This window comes from Diabrotica undecimpunctata, chromosome 3 (assembly GCF_040954645.1).
Source record: "Diabrotica undecimpunctata isolate CICGRU chromosome 3, icDiaUnde3, whole genome shotgun sequence".
In the NCBI taxonomy this organism is placed as follows: domain Eukaryota; kingdom Metazoa; phylum Arthropoda; class Insecta; order Coleoptera; family Chrysomelidae; genus Diabrotica; species Diabrotica undecimpunctata.
In genome coordinates, this window is record NC_092805.1 from 101,369,963 (window position 1) to 101,388,451 (window position 18,489).

An 18,489-nucleotide genomic window follows, 5' to 3' on the forward strand; every position below is an offset into this window, starting at 1 on the left:
TCGACCTTGACTTGAGCTCGCTGGTTCCAGTATAAATTCATGATGATTCGAATGTCCTTCTCCTACAATCCTACTCTTTGTAGGGCGGCGACCATTTTCTGGTGCTGACAACGGTCAAATGCCTTGGCGTAGTCAATAAAACAAATACATATCACGAATGACATCGCGGCATCTCTGAAGTAGGGCTTGTAAGGTGAAAAGTGCTTCACGTGTACTCATGGAATTGCGGAATCCAAATTGCATTTCACCGACATTTTCCTCGCATTTCTTGTAAATTCTGGCATGAATGATTTTAAGAAAAATCTTAAGTGCATGACTCGTAAGGCTGATAGTTCGGAAATCTTCGCACGTTTTCGCAGATCGTTTTTTTGGTAGTGTTACAAATGTTGACAATAGCCATTCCTATGGGACATTACCTACTCTTATTATTATTATAACGCGGACACGAATAATAAATAGTGAGCTCCTACATCTAATGAATATCTATTCTGATAGTTGCTGATAGACAAAGAGACTTGACACTGTTGGCACCTTAATTGCAGCGTCAATACTATATATTTAATATAAGGGGTGGCAGTATTAGAAACAGTGGCAATATTTAGAGCACCTACCTTGTTTAATTTTCTTTTTTAATCTCTCTAGATCATCTACATATATCTACATGTTATTAAGGGTTGTAGAAATGTCTTCCAATTTTTATTAAAAAAAAAAAGAGTTTTAAAAGCTCCTAAAAATTCATCATCGATATTTATTAAAACTTTGCGTAATTTTCCCCCAGTTTTTCTCAGAAGATTCGTCAATTTTTCTGCAAACATTTTCTCATCGTTACTTCTAGTTAAGTTTCAACGTTTCTTTGATAATTCGTAAAGTTTCGTCGAATTGTTTCATAATTTTTTCGTGTCACGATAAACCCTTGAATGTATCTCCAACATTTCCATTGTTCGTGAATAGTCGATTCAATCACCATTGAAGAACTTTCTTGTCATTACTAAATCTTCATCCCGTTCTGTAGACTCTATGGCGTAGGTTCCCGGATGGAATTTATATGAAGTTACAGAGTTATTTCTGATTCGGAGGAATTGTGGAATCGATTGTAAAGAATTTTTTAAATGAGATTTTTAAGTAGGATTTAAACTCACCAATGTTTTACTATACATAAAATATAAACTATTTATATATCTATTACACAGGCGTGTTTGTATGGGAATTCTTGTTGGGTAACTCATTTAGCTGATTAGGAAAAGAAAAATAATGAGAGTGTATTATGGAAAATATAAGATATATAATAATAATTTTGTAGTTCGCAAATTCAAAAATGAATTTTGGGGGTAAAACAAAGTATTAAAGACCAATAATTAAGGGAATAAAAATGTTTTCTTACTCCTCCTATACCTTGCGCTGAGATTTTTCATTGTTAATGACACTGTGAAAAAAGAAAATAAATTAATGTTTTATAATACGCAATATTAAGTCTTAATTTTAGGCTTAGGCATTAACTATTAAGCATCTAGCTCAGGTGCGAATGAGGATACGTGTGTTGACCTTTTTTAGTTCCTTTAGATGGGATAGAAAAAAGTGGCACATTAGTCGGTACTGTAGACTAGCTCGGAGATTCGTACTATGTTTTCTGTATTTTTAAAATTTAAATAATATATTTAAAATTTAATTAAGTACTTTTATTGTTTATCTATTTTTTATATTTTAAACAAATTCAATAAATTATTATGTTTGCTTCTAACGCCACCTGATAACGTATTAACAAAGCATACGTTGTTTACTTATGACAAATCTGTCAAATCAGCGTTTTACTGTAGAGACAAAAAAGAAATACAATGCCAGTATAGAAGTTTTGCTTCAATAATATGCCCACACAATGGTGCAATGCATATAACCCGAAAGACATCAAATAGAGTAGCAAAGATGGTAAGAGACGGTTCCCAATAGAAAGACGATCAGTATGAAGACCACGTAAACGATGAAACTACAACTTACTGGAGGCACATTAAAAAACAGACAGAGTCATGTCTACATAAAAAGAAGAAGAAAAATAATGTTGCAATGCATGCTGGACTCGTTACTGTCTTCTCAAGTATCGTACAATATCCTCTTATTTGGCTATTTGGTATTTTGTCTCTTAATTTTTGCCCAGAAATTAATCTCAAGATTCTTACTTTTGATGTTTTAAGTATTCTTTTTGTTTTTGCTGATGGACTCTCATCTTTATTGCATATGTGATTATTGGTCTTACACATGATTTATATTTAGATATTTTTTCGTCTAATCTTATATCCTAATTTTTCCAGGTGATTTATCCCTTAGAAATCCTAATATGAGTCCACCAGAACCAGAATGGCCCAAGGAAATTTTTTCATATATAGACTTTATCACAAAACGATGTGAAATAATAATATTTTCAAAGCCACAGTGGCCCAAGATTAGTTTTCTCCGAAAATAACAGATGGCGACACTAGTATTGTTTTGGCATTGTAATTTTATACTCCATTTTAAAAATCATAGTGACCCAGGTGACTTGGGCCACTCTGGCATTGGCAACGCTTAACTGTCATTGTGATTATTATTGAGACGCTATTCGCGTGTTTCTCATTTTATAACAGTGTTTTAATTAGAAAATCAATAACAACATGAATGAAAGTGAAGACGAAGGCGCGGAAGGCACTGCATGTAACGTAAAAGGTGAGTTTCTCTGTTATTTAACCAATAATTCAACTGTTATAACCTTTGTCAAGCTAACATAACCTACAAAAAACATTAATTGTATTGTTTTAATTTTTTCAAAGCTTACATCTTACATAAATAGTAATTATTGTTGTGTTTGTTTGCTGCAGATGTTCCTGGAGCTGTAGCAACTGCACATGATGGAGGAAGTGGAGCTAAAACTACTGATAACATCGAAAATGAATTACGAGATATACTTGGATCAAGCCCAGAGGAGTTATATCACGATTCAGATTCCGAGTATGTTCCAGATCACCGCAGCAGAAGCTCTTCGCCAAATTTGCAACATATTCTTGATAATTTGTCTAATGAAGAAGACCAGTCGTCAGTTTCTACAAAGACGGCAAGGAAACGCATTTACAAGAAAAATACGTGAAAAAAAAATATGAGAAAAACCAAACGATTTAAAGGTGAGGAATACACTAACACTAAAGGTGTTCTCGTTCTCGCTAAAACGATAAATACACAATATCGATGTCCCTGTAAAGAAAAATGCCACGAGAAGATCGACCCTGAAATACAAAGAGTACTATTTTCCAAATTTTATATATTTATATATATATATATATATATATATATATATATATATATATATATATATATATATATATATATATATATAGAAAAGAAATTTAATCTTTGCAGATAAGTTAAATAGTAAACTCTTAAATATTGGGGAAATCTGCAAGAAAGACTCTAATGAGTATCAATTGTTTCGCCGAACGTTTTCGCCAAAGAGAATTAATTTGGCTTCTTCAGGGCTAAAAGAGAATAAATTATAATTAGCTACCATATATTATCTATTAAAACATTATTGATCTTACCGTAGTTAGAATATTAAAAAACTTTGCTAGTAACATAGTGGTGTTACTATGTAGTAGCATTGTTTAAATAGGACTAGTTAGACAATCCTTATGGAACAAACGTTTGACTTTTACTCTGCCGTCATATGGCGGCCTCTAGTCATAAATTTAAAAAACTATTAACAGAAACTTAATTCTCGGCAGGATTCTATTCGAGTATATTTTTACCTGTTTCATGACTAAGGCAAACCTGTACACGGATGCCAGATTGTGAAGAAAATATAAGACTTTAATAAAATGCTTATTGTCATTATCGTTGTATGCGTCTACTGAAAGATAACTTGACTATTTCGAGAGAATATTTCAAATTGTTTTTATACTTTGAGACTTGCTAAATCTAAATCGGTTAGTAATCTATTTAAATAAAGTAGGTAAATGCTGACTTTTTTTTAATTTTTATTAGTTTATCAAATATTTATTTTGGTTATATGATTTGCTAGAAAAGGATTAAATATTTAATTGAAATACACTCGATTGCTATCGTCTTAGAACACTCATGCGGAGGTTTATTTTTTAGTCAAGATTTAAGTTTTATCATTGTTTAAAAAAGAAAATCTTTTTAAACAATGGTTTTATGTATGTTTTGAGAAAATTAAATTTTCAATCTTTTAATCTTTAAAATGACGTTTGAAAATATAGTAAATATAAAAAAAACACATCGATATGCCACAACAAGAGGCAACACATATTTAGGGACAAATTAATCTATGTGTTGGGATAAAAGGAAAAATAATTAACAACACTTTAATAAATAGTATCCTTTATTTTATTTATTTATGTATTTTATATAATAAACACCAGTTTTGTATTTCTGTTTATATGAATGAGAAGTTTAAATGAATGAGCTGTTTATTAATGAAATAATTTTAAATTACAAAGTGATAGAGATACAATTAGTGATAAAAATTGATTGTAACATTGATTTCATGAACTAAAATAAGCAATGTATGTAGTGCGAAACACTATTGGCACCGTGGATGGTTGTTTTGCTATCGAAAACGTATGAAAAACGCGTGGTGTCGTTAACAAACCTTCCTCTTCTACCTCACTATATTTTTTTGGTTTGCATTTAGATAGTTTTGGTCAAAATGCTTACTGCATAGAAATTTTTTTTTAAATCGGGTAGCTCCAGACTTTCCAATGCAGCATTACCTACAACAATATTATTATTAACACAACTGAAAAAAAAGGCAATTTTCTGCACAATAAAGTAAAAAAACAATTTAAGTTCTGTATTCAAAATATAAATAACTTGGCAGTTATGCCAACATATTTTTAATTTTTTTGGTAGTATGGGTATGGGTATGGGATCTAGTCTTTCACCCATTCTAAGTAGCTATATCAAGGATGATGTTATCAGTGATTGTATCAACAATTGCACTTTTTTCATTCCTTTTTTTAAAGATATGTAGATGATTTAGTTTTGGCACTTCCTAAACACAAAATTATTGAAATAGTCAACATTTTCAAGTATCATAATCAACATATACAATTTACAGTTGAGGAAGAGGTAGACAATTCTCTAGTTCCTTAGAGTAGGTTTCAAATCCAGTGCTTTATACAGGTTGGTGAATTGTTTGCAGTTAGTAAGTTTGGTATGGTTGATTCGTAGTTTTAATAGTCTCTTCTAGTTATGAAGTCTAGGGAGAGATGACCAATAAAAGATTGAAGTTTATGAAAAGTTGTTTTGCTCTTTTGCTCTAAGTTTTGTCAAGTATCCTCTACCGACTTTTTAAAAACGAATTTCGAGATTCGTTAGCTAGTTGAATTGGAGTGACTTCAGTCACCCCATGGTTGGTAGCTTCTTTGGCAAAATGATCTGCTGTTTTATTACCAGTAATTCCGGTGTGAGAAGGCAGCCATATGAGAGAGACTGTTACATCGTAAGCAGAGAGATTTTGGTATATGTCATGAATGTTTTGAACTAATAGGTGCTCAGTGAAAATTGTATTGACTAAATGGATATATGAAAGATAATCTGAACAAATGGCAATATGTCTGTTTTGATGTGAGATGCATTTAAAAGCCAACACAATACTATATAGTTCACCTGTGCAAACGTTGCATATTAAGGGTAACCGAGATGATCTTACAAGTTCATGTTTAGTGGTTACTGCACAACCAATACCAGTGGTAGTTTTAGAAGCATCTGTATAGAGAATTAAATTCTAAAAATGCTTTCTTTATAAGAAGGTTAGAAGATTCAAGTTTGTTAAAAATAGTGAGTGAGGTATATATTGAAGGGATATCTTTAGCCCAGAGGGGAAGTAAAGGTAGAGGAAATAAACTAGTCAGAAAAAGGTCAATATTTTTAAGTAGTGGACAAATTAATTGAGGTATAGGTTTTATGATAAGGTGTTGGTTATTGTTAGTGGAAGAAGACGGCATTGTGGCAATTAGGGAATGAACAAGATTACATGGATTTGCAGATGTTGATGCAGCATACGAAAGTAGAAGTGATTATCGTCTTAGGGTAGGAGAAAGTTCATTAGATTCACGGTATACACTCTCAATAGGACTAAAGCGAAAAGCGCTCAGACCTAGAAGTAGTTTTATTGGCACCCCATTGAAGATGACTGAGGGTTTAAAAATGTTCAACCTTTTAAAACAATTGATTTTAAGTTCAGAGATTCGATTTTTTCAATTTAATCTGGAGTCAAACATAAAACCGAGAATTTTACAATAATTAACACCAGAAAGTAGAGAATTGTTAAATAAAATTTGGGGTAAGGGAGTGAAAATCCCTATGGAAAATTTTATTAATTTGGTTTTGCTCTCAGAGAGTGATAATCCTAGTTTGTTAAATCTATCTTGAAGTAGATTTACTACACTTTGTATAAGTTTATATGAGGATGGGACATATTTAAGATGGCAGTAAATGATTAGGTCATCAGCGTATTGAACATATTTGATGGGAGGCAAATTTCGTTGATGGCAAGAATGAATAAAGTTAAACTTAATGCAGATTCTAAAGGGACACCTTAATTTTGAGGAAGAGATCGAAAAAGTTTACCCTTGGCAAGGACTTTAAAGATTCTTTCAATTAGATATTTTTTTACAAATGAGAAAATATTACCATTTAAATTATAGTGGGAGTTTTTGTCAATGATTGCTTTTCTGGAGATTGAATAAAATGCCCCTTCAACGTTAAATATAGTTGCTACGACATCTTGTTGATTATAGATTGCTTAAGAAATGTGTGTTTGAAAAATAAAAAAGTTATCAATAGTAGACCGATTACGTCGGAAGCCGGATTGAGCGTCGGGAATAATATTATACTGTTTAACGAACCACGTGAGTATTTCATTGATCATTGTTTCAAGAAGTTTGCAGGTAATACAAGTAAGAGAAATCAGACGAAAGATATTGGAGTTATAGAGGGCTGGTCAGGTTTTTTAATTGGAATGATTATAGAATTGCGCCAAACATCTGGGAATTTTTGTGTGTTCTAGATAAGGTTATAAATTTCGAGAAGTTTGGAGAGAGATGTATTAGAGAGATTTTTTCAAAATATATAAGGGATATCATCGGGATCATCAGCAGATTTTGTAAATGAAAACAAGGTAAATTTTAGTTTATTTAGGGTAAACAAGCCGTTCATAAACTTGACATCGTGTGGAGTTGACGAGATGGTGGAGAAAGATTGAGCGCGTAAAGAACTGGGAGTAAAAGCTAAATTACTTTTATTGAATCTGTCTTCAACCCCATTAGCGAGTGTGTCAGAAATGAATTGACTGTCAGAGATAACTGTGTTGTTGAAGAAGATGATAGGAGAAACAGTTAGGATATAGGAATGAAGGATGACTAAATTCATAGGATGAAGGTTAGTTTTATTGCCTTGGATTTGTGAAACAGTTTTTTTTATAAATGAGAGTGGAGTTATCATATCCACTGGTAACTTTAACATCCTAATATACTAAAAACTAAATAATGTAAACTAAATTGTAACATATAACTTTTATCGGGTTTTTACCCAGATATTTAGTGGCTCAAAAAATGTACACCTAGACACTGATGATGGAATATGGATTCCGAAAACAATTTGTCTTCATGACATAGCCCGTTTGGGTTTTTTAATTTATGTACCTTTTATAAAGGATTTTAACAAAAATTTTTTTTGTAATGATTTTTCTTTTATCTTAGTATAGATTAGGGCAAGATCTTTCATTAACGATTGTCAGCGGTATGTCAGTGGTAAATTTACTGGCTTCATTTAGAGGTTCGTTGGTGCCTAAGGAATTTTCGAGAAATTTTTCAAGATAATTCTAGAAAACCCTAATTTTTGTGTTTTTATAGGATTTGAGTGCAGCTTTTAGTTCGAAATAGTTTATAAGAGAGTTCGAATGATTGGTATCTTGTTGTGAAACTGAGGATGAATAATGAAAGGGCGAAGGAAGAAAAGAGTATATATAGTTAGGTCCAGATTTGTTGCAAAACTTTTATTTTAAATTTTCTGCCAGAATCTTGGCTGTCTCTTAATTGTCAAGGATAACCTTTCGATTAAAAAAGAGATTGGATATTTTAAGGTTATTTTTTGTTAACAATTTTTTTTCCAAACTGGACTTGGGCTAGTATTTGATGTACATAAAGTTTTCTTACTTAAAATATCGTGTCTAAATTTGGCAAAAGATGAATTAAAAATATACAGAGAGCAGAAAAAATGAATAAATGCGAGAGAAAGAGAGAAATTCTATTCATCATGTATGCTGTGATTAGATTTGACATCAGAAGATTTATCAGAGGATGCACTTATATATACTCTTGTAAGTCGGAGATAGGCTGTTCTTTTAACTTTTTTAAGATTCTAGTGATACGGTTTTTTAGTGATCTTTTCCTTGTACCTATGTAGAGCTGCAATAAGTCCTTTTGAATACCATCTATGTTGGAGGATTTTTAAGCTTTTTGTAGTGGGGTGATACATACAAAAGAGTTCTCAAGAAATGTAATAAGTTGCGTGGAATTGAGTGTAAAATTAGTCGGATTATCTTTGTAAATCATTTCTATAGCGGAAATATAATAAGGTTTCATCGAGTAATCCAATCAAAGATTAAATTTGGACATTTTTTGGCTGGTTTCGGTGGCATTGAAAATGTCGAAGGAGGAAAAGAACTTAATAGAGCAAGAATACCGGATGAAGATAGATGGTAGGAGTATCATGAGAACTGTCATTGAAGTGTCCCCTTTTTTGTCCTACTGCCAACATGGGCTTTGAATTAGTACGACGAGAGATGGATAAATCCATAATGGCAGCCAGGATGGGTATGCAGTTAACGGAGATGGACTCAATTTCCGAAGATAGAAATTCTTTTGATGAAGTTAAGGATTCAGGATTAAGGACTCCTTAGAGTCAGCTGAAAATGAAGAAGAGGGAGGAGCATTAGCTGCAATGAGTGTCTGATCTGGTCAACTGGAGACTTTGCAATCAGACTCCACGGTACGACCCGTAAGCTTACAAAGAAAACACTATAGTCTGTCAGAGAATATAAATATTTTAAAGGATGTATTTTCATGGTTAATTAACACAGAAGATTGAACTTCGAAGTTCACCTTGTCAGCTATTTCAAATGTTACCCTAGGAAAACTCATGATATATGCCTATTGATCATCTGATGTTCCGTATTTTTTAGGGACTGCTCGATTAGGAATGCGGGATGAAAGGAGATACATTTGAAATAGGGATTCTTTTGGTCGCAGAAAGAAGCCTGCAGATAAAGATGACGGTGGAATTAATTATGACGTTCGGTGTATTAGTTGATCAACGATGGCGGTAGAAGTGAGGAAAATGCAGATTCGATTATTCGAAATGCGAGATGTAAAAGTAATATTTTTTGGATAAACTATTTCACCAATTTCTTTAATATATTTAAATAAAACAGTATTCAAAATGGAGTGCATGACAATAACTTGTTCCCTTTTAGAAAACGAACGGGAAGGAGGTCTAGAGACTGCGTCAACGACATATGATTTTGGGTTGGAATTGAAGTTGTTTTCTGTAAATGTAAATATTTAATTGCTGTTCATGATGTGTAGTCCTGGTTACCCAGACCGTAACACAATACCTAAATGTGAGTACCTAATGGACCCTCTTCCAAACTGGAAAGAAAGAAAAAAAGGATCTCACCTATTTCTTGGGATTTTCACTGGTTTTCTTTAATTACACCAATATAGCCGCAATTAAATTCGACTATTGAAATATAAAACCAAATTTGATACTCGTTTTCTTATCACATTGTGATTAAAGAACTTCGCTTCGTATTGTTAACTCGTCGATGAATTACTTTATCTGTTTAACACTTTTTAAATCTTTAAAATCCGTGAGGAACTTTAAAAAGGGTGTTTAACCTTTGACAGTTATTTGACGTTTTTTGAATCGATTATTTGAAGCTTTATTTTATAAACTTCAACATTTTATTAAAAAAAAACAGTTTGAAAAAGTGCTTTTTAGCTTCTAAACATTTATACTACTTTTGATATTTTTCATGTCATACGGCTGTACGTAGGCTCAATGAAAAGCTGGTGTAAAAGCACTTTAAAAAAAAAACAGAAATTTCCATAACCAATAACAAGAAACAAGCTGAGAAATTGCAGCGGACAGATCTCCCTTGCATTTTTCTGTGGCGATATTTTACGAGTACCATTATTTTAATGTTTCAAAACTAATTTACTTCTTCAGTGTGTATGCCATTTATAAATCGAATTATAAAATTTAGATATTATTTTACAATGTGTTCAATTTTCAGCTCTTAATGTTAATAAACAATGAAAATATTGGCAATTTCTTAAATAAGAAAAAAAATGCTATTTGATTTCCTCTGGGCCATAGAAGGTTTTGGTTTTTTTTTAAATGTTTTTTTTTTATTAGCTTTATATTGAGCCTACATACAAGTGTATGACATAAAAAAGTCAAAGTTATTAGAAATTTTTATATGCTAAAAATTTGTTATTCTTCAAACTCATTTTTAAAAACAAATTTAATATAATCTTGATGTTTTTTTTTTAATAATTTAAAACGAAGCCATAAAAATCGATATCTATTTACAAAATAACCCTAGAGTGACTGTTTGGTCAAGTACAGTTGTTTAAATAATCGGTCTAAATTGAATAACTCATAAACTGTATGGTCGTTCTGTATGATATTTAGCACACTTTAAAAACTCATTAACTGCCATAATTTTAAATAGTTATTACATATCGTTATGCAGAAAAGAAAGTTATTTATATTTATATTATTTATATTTATATTAACATTTTTAAATTTTACTTTAAAAATAAGGGTTTTTAAATTATCTCGGTAAATTCTTTATGTATTTTAATTATAAAAATATCAATATTAGAGAACATTTTATGATCTATAACTTTTATTTTAACCATATATCTCTAACATGAATAAGAAACGTTTTATGCGCATAAACTTTTTTCACTTTTTACGATTGTTTAATAAAAAAGCAAAGCAAAATTAGCTGAAGTCTTCACATAATGGTCATCAGCTACCCCTCATATACCTTTTAGAGACTTATACCTGTTTAAGATTTTTTCAGCTTTTTTAGAGTTGTAGATCATAAAAAGTTATGTAATTTTTGAGAGTATCCAAATTAAAATACATAAAACTATTAACCGAAATAGTTGCAAAAAAAAACCTTATTTTTGCAGTTATTTATAAATTATAATAACTCTTTTTTGGGCAAGGACATGTAACATAGCTCCTTGAAATTATGGAAATTAATAAGTTATTAAAGTGCGCTAAATATCAATCAGAGCAAATAGTTTATAGGTTATTTAATCTGTTTATAAACATTTATAATAACGTTGATATCGTTTATGCCACAAACTTATTTAGAGGCTTATGAAAAACTGGTGAAAAACACACTTTCTAAAAAAAACAGAATCTTCTATGACCATTACTAGGCAAGAGAGCATTTTATATTTAACCTTTAACCACTGACATGCGGTATGCCATACCGAGCCGAAAATATATTTTGTTGTAAAACGTGTTTTATAAAAGATTCTTAGAACACCATCTGTGTACCTTCAAGTTTGGTTTATTTGTACCTGCTCTCAACTGCTGCAGTTTTAGTACACGTTTAGTCTTTGAGCTACGTTGACATAAAGTTTTCTTGCGGTATCAAGTACCGCATGTCAGTATTTACGTTTCTATAGTTAAAAGCAGTGTAGTGTATTCTTTTGCTGTTAGTATGGCAGCAAGTTCATCCAGTTGTTCTAAATTTAGCCGCAAAACTGTAAAGCTTTCAGATGATGATTTTGAGGCTGTTTTATTTCAATGGGCTGACGAAGTACCTAGTGATTTAGAATATTTTAGTGATAGTGATGTTGAGGATGTAAGCGAAGAAGTATGTATTGAAAGTTCACACGACACCGGAAGTGAGCAGTCGGAAAGTTCTGAAGACGAATATCATTTAAATGATAATGGTAAGTCATATTTTTATGGCAAAAATCGTTTTAAGTGGTCTACTACAGCACCCTCAAAAAATGTAAGAACTCCGTTACACAACCTTGTAACAAAAGTACCAGCTGTGCGGTCCAGAGATGTAAGAAACGAAACTTCATCATATTTTTTTAATTTTCTTATTTCTGAGGATATAATACAAGAAATACGTAAATGGACAAATAATAAATTACGTGCAATTCGTGAAAACTATAAAAGAATGAATAGACCAGAACTAAATGAAATTGATGAAATAGAACTAAGAGCCTTTTTGGGATTGCTTTTATACTCATCAGCTTTCAAATCCAATGACGAAGATATAAATTCTATATTTGCTACAGATGGTACTGGTAGAGATATATTCAGATGTGCTATGTCAAAAGAAAGATTTGCAATATTTCTAAAATGTTTACGTTTTGATAACCCTCTGGATAGAGAAGAAAGAAAAAAGATAGATCCAACAGCAGTCATTAGTAACATATTTAATATATTCATATCAAATTGTCAAAAACTGTATTCCGTAGGCACATGTGTTTGTATTGATGAAATGTTGGTCGGCTTTAGGGGAAGGTGTAGGTTTAAAATGTATATGCCTAATAAGCCTGTGAAATATGGCATTAAAATAATGTGCCTGACTGATGCACGAACAAGTTACTTATACAATGCCTATATATATGGAGGCAAGGACACTGACGGAACTGGGTTATCTGAGGAAGAAAAGAAGATGAATAAACCAACTCAATCTGTTCTTTGGCTTGCTAAACCTATTTATGGAACTAACCGTAATATCACAGCTGATAATTGGTTTAGTTCTATAGAATTAGTAAAGCAGTTAGAAGTAAAGAAGTTAACGTATGTGGGAACCCTTAAGAAAAATAAACGGGAAATCCCTCCGGAATTCCAGCCACACCGATGTAGGCAAGTAAATTCAACTACTTACGGATTTACGAAAAGTTTATCCCTAATTTCCCATGTGCCAAAAAAATCGAGGGCTGTTTTACTTATTTCTTCGATGCACCATTCAATAGGCACGGATCAGATTACTGGAAAACCAGAAATTATAGCTCATTATATTCGTACAAAAGGAGGTGTCGATACTTTAGATGCCAAGTGTGCCAAATATTCTGTAAAACGTCGTTCTCGCCGATGGCCACTTACTATTTTTTACCGCATCATTGATATAGCTGCTGTTAATTCGCTTGTTGTGTACCAATCACTACAAGAAGATAATATGGAAAGGCTAAACTACACAAAGGAGTTGGCGAAACAATTAGTTTTACCTCATCTACAAAGAAGACTCGAAAATCCCAGAATCCCGAGAGAATTATTATGTGGTATTGAACGAATACTAGGACAAAAACGCCAAAAAGAAGCAGATTTTGAAGAAAGGCTAGAGAAAAAGAAGACGTGTTACTTATGCCTAAGTGCATTAAAGCGAAAGACTTTTTATGTGTGCTTTTCTTGTGGAAAACCAGGGTGCTTACAGTGTACAAAGAAAAATTGCGGACCTTGCGCGCAAAATGACTAGTTATTTTATTGTAATTTTTGGTTATAGTCAGAATTTTGTATTTTAGTTTCTCATTAAATTTAAATCATTGGTCTATTTCTTTTAACATTATTTTACCATTTGTTAGTCACAAGTAATCAATTTTTCTTGTAATTTAGTTTATAAACGATTTTGTAGTAACGTCCACCATTTTTTTTAAATATTATGCATGCATTCATAATATTCTTGAAAAAGTAAAGTTTATTTTACTTGTAGCAGTATATTATGCTACAGCAATTTGAAGAATCATTCCGTAGTTGATATAAAAAACAAATACAGTGATATAAGATAAATTCATATTAAAAACAAAGGAAAATAGGCAACGGTATGACATACCGCATGTCAGAGTCTACGTCCTGAAACATCCACGTCAGTAGTTAAGGGTTAAAAAAAAAGAATTTTATTCTTAAAATCATACTTCCATTGTCTATTAACAGTAAGAGCTGAAAATTGAAGGGACCCTAAATGAAGATCTGAATTGTGCGTTCCAACTTACATAATGGTATATGCGGTAAAGAAGTAAAAATTTATAACCCGTTAAAATGATGGTATTCGTAAAATTCCGCTTCGGAAAAGTAGAATGGTTCTCCATTTGAGCTCGGTTTTTTTTTAGATTTGAACTTTTTCAAAATGAAGCGCGATTGCAGAATTTGCAATATCTTGGCTTCTGTGGCACGTAAAACATAATTTTTTTTTAAACTGGGATAGGTCAACAAAAAGTTGTTTACATAATCGCTTTCTACGATAAACAAATCCTTACTATTTTTATTAGTTACATTACATACCATTATGCAAAAACAAAGTTATTAAAATTTATAAATTTCTGCAAAATCAAGGGTTTTTTGCAACTATTTTGGTGAATTCTTTATATATTTTAATTTAGAAACTCACAAATGGAAGAACTTTTTGAATCTACAATTTTTATTTTAACTATTTTTCTCTAACTGGATAAAAAACATTTATAGCCAAAATCGCCTGTATGTCTTCACAGATTTATTATTAACTAACCCTCATATATCTTTTAGAACCTTCAAATATCTGTATAAAATTTTTACGTGAAACCAATAATTTTTTCCCAGATGGACCTTTGTATAAATTAGTTCTCCGATAAAGATGAACTTATTTCTACTTTTCAATACAATAACTAAAAATAGCTAAAGAAATACATATTTAAATATCTAATACTTTGTTTGTTTATTAACTTGATATTTATTCACTAATTTGTTTTTCCGAAGTTTATTATATCATAATTATAATACCAACGAAAACGTAAAATTCAAATTAATGCATCTCGAATATGACGCGTGCACCCTGGCGATAATAAAAAATGATGAATGAAAAAAAAAATTAAACATTTTTTCAAGTTAATTACGTAACGGAAACGGTGTAAAATAAAAGAATATAAAAAAAGTTTCTATTTACTTACCAGAGTGTAATATCCATCTTTGACAAGCCGAAGGATTTTTGTCGGAAATCTGAACATTCTTAATCCATGAATATTGTATGGTGATAAACCACATTTGTAATAACAACAAATATTTCCGGCCATCTGTAAAAAACCATTTATTTATTTCTAAATACCTAATTTGTTTTCTCATACAATGTTTTTTTTATGTTTTAAACACATATAATTAAAATGTTTTACTTACCTCGGACCAAATTTTTGTAATACACTTCCAAATAAAATAAAATATTTAAATTCTTTAAACTTATTTATGTACGTTTATGTACAATTTTAGTTGACACGATATTTACTAGTTGATAGTAATAACTCTATTTTAAATGAATATCTTAAGTGATTCAAGGTCTGTTTTTTGTAACATTTGTAAGTACACCTGTTGCTACTATGTCAGTGAAATATTGCAACGCTGGTGAATTTAATTCAGTGGATCAAAAATGGACGTTTAGTTTAGTCCTTAACTTTTTCACATAGCACCATCTAGTATAATGTATATCAAACAAACAATGGTATATTAAAATCTATTGAGACAGAAAGAGTGGTGACATCTAGTGACTGTCTCAATTAGAATCAAACAAATTTACACATTGCGTTGGCTAACTAGTCCTATTTAAACAATGGTAGTAGTACATAGTGGTGTCACTATGTATCTAGTTTTGTAACTATGTGCAAAAAAAGTTTTTTTTAAGGTTTGAAATGTATGGTAGCTTTGAACTTAACACGCAAAGGTATACCCAAGGTTAATCGAAAAACCCAATGTAACTTCATTTAAAAGAAGGTAATTTTTTGAATTGTCGGCAATAACTAAATTTTTGATTTTTAGAAAGTTTAAAAGTGAGGTTCTGTTTTAGCCAGAAAGCAAGCGCTGACAAATTCAGTAGTTCTTATGAATCTTTATGTCGTTAAGGTTCATTGGTAAAAAACGAATGAAATTAAATCCCAGTACAGGAAAATATTATTTTGATTTTCTTTATTTAATTATATTCTATTGTTCATGCATTATTATATCTTATTGAGATGTATCTAAGAAAAGCAAGGAAAAGTTATCTTTTTTAGTTAATGAAAATTAATTATAAAGGTAGGTTAGTTGTTAATGGATATATCAGTATAAGTAAGTTATCTGTAATGTTGTATTGTTCTTGGTATCTGATTTAAGTAAGAAGTGGTATATATCGCTTGGATTCTTAATGTCACTCTTAACATTAATGGAGAAGTCGTTAAGGAAAATATAAGACATTTCGATGAACTCTCTTTTAGATTTATTGTTCTCACGGTGGAGAATTGTAGTGTTCGTATAGTCCATGAGATGACCAGTGGAATGGACATGTTTGGCTAATGCACAACGGTCAAGGTGAAGTCGAGAATCACTTTTGTGTAGTGTAATACGTGATTTCAATAACTGAGATGTTTGACCGATGTAGGAATTGTTGCAAGAGAGACATGGAATGTTGTAGACAATGTTACTAAGCCTATCTATGGGAGTCTCTATGGAAGAGACAGGTTATAGCCCATTACAATCTTAGTAATTTTTAAAGTATTATGCTGAGAACTAAGCAATGTGTTTAATATTTACTTAATTTTCTACATTAACTCGAAAATTTCACTAAACTATTTTGTCTCATATCTCTAGTTTTTATTTCTATCACTTGGACCACTCTGGTTCTGGTAGCCTGATATATAACCCATTTTATTGTTTGTAACTTTCAGAGAGTAGTTAAATTGTTACACATTGACGCTCACCGTTTCTGATGGATCGTTCGAATGGTTACACATTAGCGCGACCTTTTTTTTTGATGGGTCGTTAGATTGTTACACATTGGCGCCAAATTTGCGTATCATAGAAAACTTATAAAAGCAGAAAGCAGGGGTTTGAATCGATTTAATACTAACCGACCAATGCTATATTCAATGAGGCATCAGGCAGGAATGAATTATATATCCGCTATCATTCAATCAGGCTTGGTAAGATAAAAACCTTATAGTAAGGATCATAGGCAAATTTATTAATACTATTCTGTATTCTGACGACATTGTCAACATTTATAGTATTCAACTACGAACCGCACGTTGGTGCTTCCTTAGAGGTAGATCGTAGATCAACCAAACTTGATCGTGATTTTATATCGCGAAACAACTAGATCTAAATAAAGAGATTAAGTGCAGAATTAACAGCTCGAACGTTTCTAATAATGAAAGGATCCTTCTACCATCTAGGAACATCCACCTCTAATTGCGTCAAAGGATAATCCAATGTTATATTTAGTTTATTATTTTACGGAACTGAGACCTGAACTCTAAAGGCTAATACGGTCAACAGTCTAGAACCATTCTAAATATGGTTTCATAGAAGAATACTTCGAATTTTCTGGACAGATATGAACACCAACGAATCGGTGTTAAATAGAGAATAGAGTAGATTAATAGAAAGATATTTCTAGGATATATTCTTAGAGAATTCTGATACAAAATACTTTACCCCATAAATTAAAATAAAGTCGAAAGTCGCAGAGGAATTGTAAGGAGTATTTGCCGTCACTAAAAAACATTAACGATTAGACAGGAACACGCACTAGACTAAAAAACTAACCTAATTGGAACCAAAATTTATAATATTCAACCAAAAAATTTTGTTTTTAATAACAAACGTATTGCAAAATACCGATGTATAACCGAAATACGTGACTTACTTGATCTTTCATAATGTTTTAATAAACGATTATTTATTCCAATTTTGTTTTTGGAGATAAATATAGAAATATATTTTTCGATTTCTTTTATCTATTTTGATTTCACATTCGTGTAAAAAAGTATCACTTTATTTAATTTCGGCATAAGTTATTATTCTTGTATCAATATTAATAACTATTATTATTATTAACGACAAATAATTAATAACTATTACAAAATAATGACAATTTTAAATACTCAATTTTTTATTTATTCTTACCTAGCTTTCTTCGTTGGTTTAAGCTCGTTATCGTCTATGAAGCTAAATAACTTGAAAGTAAAAACTATAATCTTTTTATATTAGAGGTAATTAATGTTAATATATTAAATATAATTATAGCTCGTTAATATCTCATCGCTGATCGCAGTAACGTTAATTCGATGAATAATGGTTAAATATCAGGCGATATCTATTTTTATCAAAAATATTTACCTTAATGGATTAATATAATGAGACTTAATGGGACCAGACATTTTTTTTTTGAGAAATATCTTTTTGTTTTAACTTTTATGTTAATGTTAATGTTTAACTTTTTTAAATCGACAAATCTTGATTTCCATAAGAAGTAGTTCCATAATATCTAGTTTGTATATAGCTCTAAATATTTGTATATCCTTACAATCAAAGTATTTTAGTTAACACAAAAACTAAAAAACGTGAAATTTATATATTTATAAAATAAAATATATAAAATAAAATTTGATTAGCTTTAGT

At 31.0% G+C, this 18,489-nt stretch overlaps 1 long non-coding RNA gene across 1 annotated transcript in view; it reads right to left on the minus strand.

The window, feature by feature from the left end:
• The window catches only part of LOC140435924 (uncharacterized), a 35,245-nt gene extending 17,209 nt beyond the window's left edge, over positions 1 to 18,036 (minus strand). Inside the window, exons 1-2 of the long non-coding RNA XR_011950239.1 lie at positions 17,995 to 18,036; positions 1,382 to 1,423 (exon numbers count right to left, since the gene is read on the minus strand). This is a non-coding gene — a long non-coding RNA (uncharacterized lncRNA). The remainder of the gene's footprint in view (positions 1 to 1,381; positions 1,424 to 17,994) is intronic.
• Between the last annotated feature and the right edge of the window lie 453 nt (positions 18,037 to 18,489).